Genomic DNA, 6,000 nt, shown 5'->3' on the forward strand with positions numbered 1-6,000 from the left:
GGTATTTGATTTTGGGGGTGCAATTTTAAAAGGTGTTGTATTTTTGTATTCCTTTTCTAGTATTTCAGAAATGCAACTGATTTCTGAATGTTAATCTTATATCCTGCTTCTTTGCTGAATTTGCTGATCAGTTCAAGTAGTTTTTGGGTTGAGTCCTTGGGGTTTTCTATATATAGTATCATGTCATCTGCATACAGTGACAGTTTACCTCTTCTCTTCCTATTTGGGTGCCTTTTATTTCTTTTGTTTGTCTGATTGCTGGGGCTAGGACTTCCAATACTATGTTGAACTGCAGTGTTGAGAGTGGGCATCCTTGTCTTGTTCCAGATTTTAGTGGGAAGGCTTTTAGCTTTTGTCCATTGAGTATTATACCTGTCATGTGTTTGTTGTAAATGGTTTTTATTATGTTACTACTTTGCTAAGAGTTTATATCATGAATGCTTTTAGGACTTTGTCAAGTGATTTTTCTGCATCTATTGAGATGATCATGTGGTTTTTGACTTTTGTTAATGTGCTGTATGATATTGATTGATTTTCATATGTTAAACCATCCTTGTGCACCTGGGATGAATCCCACTTGATTATGGTGTATGATATTTTTTATATATTATTGGATTTGGTTGACTAAAATTTTGTTGAGAATTTTTACATCTATATTCATCAAAGATATGGGCCTATAGTTTTCTTTTTTGGTGGTATCTTTGTCAGCTTTTGATATTAGGGTGATTATGGCATCATAGAATATCTTTGGGAGTGTTCCTTCTTCAAACTTTTGGAAAATTTTAAGGAGGATGGGTATAAGTTCCTTTTTGTATGTTTGGTTGAATTCTCCTGTGAAGCCATCTGGTCCTGAACTTTTGTTTGTAGGGAGTGTTTTTATGACATGTTCAATTTCATTTCTAGTGATTGGTCTGTTCAGTTGATCTAATTCTTCTTGATTCAGTTTTGGCAGGCTCTAAGTTTCTAGAAGTTTTCCATTTCTTCTAGGTTGTCAAATTTGTTGGCATAAAATTGTTCACAGTATTCCCTTATTTTTTTTTTATTTCTGCAGTATCTGATTGATTTTTCTCCTTTTTATTTCTTATTTTGTTTATTTGGGTTTTTTCTCTCCTCTTCTTGGTGAGTCTGGCAAGAGGTTTGTCAATTTTTCTTCACCTTTTCAGAGAACCAGCTCTTGGTTGTATTGATTTTTTTCTATTGTTTTTTGAATCTCTTTTATTGTTTTTCTCTCTAATTTTTGTCATTTCCTTCCTTCTGCTGACTTTGGGTTTTGTTTGTTCCTCTTTTTCTAGTGCGTTTAGGTTGTGGGTTAAGTTGTCAATTTGAGATTTTTCTTCTTTTTGTAGGAAGGCCTATATTGCTATGAATTCCCCTCTGAGCACTGCTTTTGTGGCATTCCATAAATTTTGAGAGGTTGTGTCTTCATTATCATTTGTCTCAATGTAGTTTTTAATTTCCTTCTTGATTTCCTCATTGACCCATTGGTTTTTCAGTAGCATGTTATTTTTTCTCCATATACTTTTTTTTTCTCATTTTCCCCCATGTTTGATTTCTACTTTCATGCCCTTATGGTCAGAGAAGATACTTGAAAGAATTTTTGTATTCTTAAACTTGTTGTGATTAGTTTTGTGCCCCAATATGTGATTGATCCTTGAGAATATTCCATGTGCACTCGAAACGAATGTATATTCTGATTTTTTTTTTTTTACTGTAATGTCCTGAATATGTCAATTAGGTCTAACTTTTCTATTGTGTCATTTAGGATCTATGTTGCCTTTTTGATATTCTGCCTAGAGGATCTGTCCATTAATGTTAGTGGGGTGTTAAAGTTCCCTACTATGATTGTATTCCCATCAATTTCTCCTTTTTTGTCTGTAGGTATTTTTTTTATGTATCTGGGTTTTCCTATATTAGGGGCATATATATTGATGATTGTGATATTCTCTTCTTTTTTTTTTTTTTGTCTTTTGTCTTTTTAGGGCCGCACCATTGGCATATGGTGGTTCCCAGGCTAGAGGTGTAATCAGAGCTGTAGCCACCATCTTACATCAGGGTCAGAGTAACATGGGATCTGAGCCACATCTGTGACCTACACCACAGCCCATGGCAATGCCAGATCCTTAAGCCACTGAGCGAGGTCAGGGATCGATCCCACAACGTCATGTTCCTAGTTGGATTCATTAACCACTGAGCCATGACAGGAACTCCAGTATCCTCTTCTTGAATGGATCCTTTTACCTCTAAATGGTGTCCTTCTTTGCTTTCCTTTATGGCCTTTGTTTTAAAGTCTGTTTTGACTGATATGAGTATTGCAACTCCTGCTTTCCCGTCTTGTCCTTTGGCATTAAATACCTTTCCTCATCCCCTCACTTTCAATATATATATAAATCTTTTGCCCTAAGGCGATTCTTTTGTAAACAGCAGATTGCAGACTCTTTCTTTTTTATCCAATCTGCTACTCTATGTCTTTTGATTGGAGAATTAAATTAATTGACATTTAAGGCAATTATTGAGAGATATGTAGTTATTGCCATTTTAAACCTTGTTTTCCAGTTGATTCTATGTTCTCTTCATTTCTTTTTTTGGTTTGATGATTTCCATTTATTTTATGCTTGAGTACTTTTCTTTTTAGTTTTTGTGAATGTAATGTTTGGTTTTGATTTGTGGTTGCCCTGTTTTTTACGTATGTTAACCCCTTCCTCTATCTGCTTGATTTAGACTGCTAGTCATATAAGCTTAAACATATTATTAAAATTTAAAAAAAAGAATCTATATTTTCTTACTTTCCTTCCTCACATTCTATGATTTTGAAGTCTTTTTTTAACATCTTCATGTTTAGATCTGTATACTGGCTTATTTAAGTGATTGCTTTCCAATTGTTTTTTCCTCCATCCTATTTTTTATTACTTTTTTTTAAAGAAGCCTTTTCAGTATTTCTTTTAGAACGTGTTTAGTATTGCTGTACTCTTTTAGCCTTTGTTTGTTGGAGAAATTCTTTTTTTCCCTTTCTATTTTAAATGATATTCTTGCTGGATAGGTTATTCTAGGTTGCAATTTTTTTTTTCCTTTCATCACTTTAAATATCTCTTGTCAGTCCCTCCTGGCCTGTAGTGTTTCTGTAGAGAAATCAGATGATAGCCTTATGGGGGTTCCCTTATAACTAACACTTTGCTTTTCTCTTTCTGCCTTTAGAATCCTTTCTTTAACTTTTGCCATTTTTATGATATGTTTTGGTGTGGTCCTATTTTGCTTCAACTTGTTTAGGGCCCTCTTTCTTCCTGTATCTTGATATTAGTTTCCTTTAGATTTGGAAAGTTTTCAGCCATAATTTCTTTAAATATATTTTCAATCCCCTTTTCTTTTTCTTCTCCTGGAATTCTTATTATGCACTGATTGCCCTGCTTTATATTATCCCATAGATCTCTTATATTGCTTTCATGTTTTTCCATCTGATTTTTTTGTCTGCTGTCCTGATTGTGTCATTTCCATTATTCTATCTTCCAAATAACTAATTCATTCCTCTGCATTATTCATTTGGCTCTTTAGTGCTTTTAACTCAGTTTGCATCTCTGCAAATAAATTTTATAATTTTTCTATGTTCCTCCTTATATTTTCTAGTTCCTTTTTAAAGAATCTGCATTACTGTTCATATCTGCTCTTAATTCCTTGATATTTGAATTAATTCCTTCAGTATTTTCTCTACCTCCCTTTTGAACTCAGTGTTTGTCAGACTGCAGAGGTCTGTTTAATTGTTTGCTGCTTCCTTTGAAATCTTTTCTTAACTGGGAATGGTTCCTGAGCTTCTTCATCTCGCTTATGTTTTTCTTTTTCTGTGAGTTTGGGGAAGCCAAACTATAGTCTGGAGGGCTACTTCTATGCAAGAGCTCCCCTTTGTATTTTGTGGGGTTACTATTTATTTTTGGCATGGGAGTTTGAATATTTGCTGTCTCTTTCTTCAGTGAGAGCAGGCTATTATCCCCAGGATGCTGAGTGCATCCCTTGATTTCTAATTGTAATTAATTCTCTCTCTTTCAGTACTGACTGAGCAGGGCCCTGAACTTGTCACTAATATTAAGGGAAGATGAAGGCAAATTTAAGAAATAAGAGATGTAGTCTTGGCATTGAGAAACCTGCAACTTAAAAGAAATGAAGATACATAACAATTGAAGAAAACACAGATACATGCAAATATATCAAAAAGCATTTGCCTACATTTGCAGAGCTGCTGATATGGATTCAATTCAGAATTTTTATTCTGCTTTTCTTGGGTCTCGAAATTTCAGTTTTTCCAAAAAATGAATAATTTCCTCTACTGATTCTCATGGAAGATGGTTTTAATTATGCATTTTCTTGGCTATCTAAGTTCACTTTGGTTGGAGAGGGCAAATGATTTCAGTGGACAGAGGACATTAATGGTTATTTCTCTAAGAGCATTTATCCTGGAAGAATTTTTTTAAGATAATAGAAAAGGTCTTAGACACTGTATTAGTCAGGGGTTCTACAGAAAAATAGAACCAATAGGATATATGATTATGTGTCTGTCTCTGTCTATATATTTTCCCTTCCTTTTCCTCACTTCAATATATGTATTGAGAAAGGAAATATAGAGAGGGAGAGGCAGGGAGGGAGAGAGAAAGAGAGAGATGGAGAGATTTATTATAAGAAGTTGGGTCACTTGATTCTGAAGACTGACAAATTCCAATATCTGTAGTTTGTAAGCTGGAGACTCAAGAGAGCTGATGTAGTTCCAGTCAGAGGTGAAAATCAGACACAGAGGTGCAGAAAGATTCCTGTCTTACTCATGGGAGACTCAGCCTTTTTGTTCCATATAGGTATTAAACTAGTTGATTGTGGCCAATCCATTTTAGAGAGGGCAACCTGCTTTATTCACTCTACTGATTCAAATATTAATATCATCCCAAAACACCCTCATACAATAATATTGGGCTAAACATTTGGAAACCCCATCTCACAGTCAAGTTAACACATAAAAATAAACATCAAATACATTATCTAGTTCAACTATCTTGGTATCCATTTTGGAAAATGAGATCTAGTAAGGTTAAATAATTAAGGTAACAGTGCTAGTTGTGCAAGTAACTTTAACTAGAACTTAGGTGTCCCCAATGCTATTTCAGCGCTTTTTCCTCTATATGAGATTAACTTCTCCCTTTCCCCATCCCAATGTAGATTAAACACCAATTAAATGCCTATTAATATTAAAAGGAAATATCAAAGTGTAATTCAAACAAATGAAATTAGCTGGAAAAAAAGGGATGACTTTTGGCTAACTTCAACTTATTTTTTATATTATATAAATTTAGGCTGTATAACATTATACAGTTGATACTCAAACAATGTGGGGGTTAATCCATGTATAAGATACAACTGACCTTCTGTATCTGAGGTTCCCCTGCAACCTCAGATTCAATTAATCATGGACTCTGTAGTATTGAACTATAACTATTGACAAATATCTGCACATAAGTAGACCCACATAGTTTAAAACCATGTTTCTCAAGAGTCAAATGTAGTAGTGTGTATCTGTTCCCAAATTGCTAATTTATCCCTCCCTCCTTTCTCCTTTGGCAACCATAACTTTGTTTTCAATGTCTGTGTAACTGTTTCTCTTGTAAGTAAGTTAATTTATATCTTTTTTTAGAATCCATACAGAAGTGATACCATATAATTGTCTTTCTCTGTGTAGCACACTTCACTTAGTATGACAATCTCTATGTCCATCCATGTCGCTGAAAATTGCATTATTTCATTCTTTTAATGGATGAGTAATATTCTATTTTATTTATCCATTCCTTAGGTTGCATCCATGTCTTGGCTATTATAAATAACACTAGAGTGAATATAATGGTGACTGTATCTTTTTTTAAATTATATATTTACTTACTTTATTTCTCCCACTGTACAGCAAGGGGATCAAGTTATCCTTACATGTATACATTACAATTACATTTTTCCCCCACCCTTTCTTCTGTTGCAACA

This window comes from Sus scrofa, chromosome X, assembly GCF_054392235.1.
Source record: "Sus scrofa isolate SSC_HxYL_T2T_F1_AM1 chromosome X, Sscrofa_HxYL_maternal_Yorkshire_Landrace_v2.0, whole genome shotgun sequence".
Taxonomy (NCBI): domain Eukaryota; kingdom Metazoa; phylum Chordata; class Mammalia; order Artiodactyla; family Suidae; genus Sus; species Sus scrofa.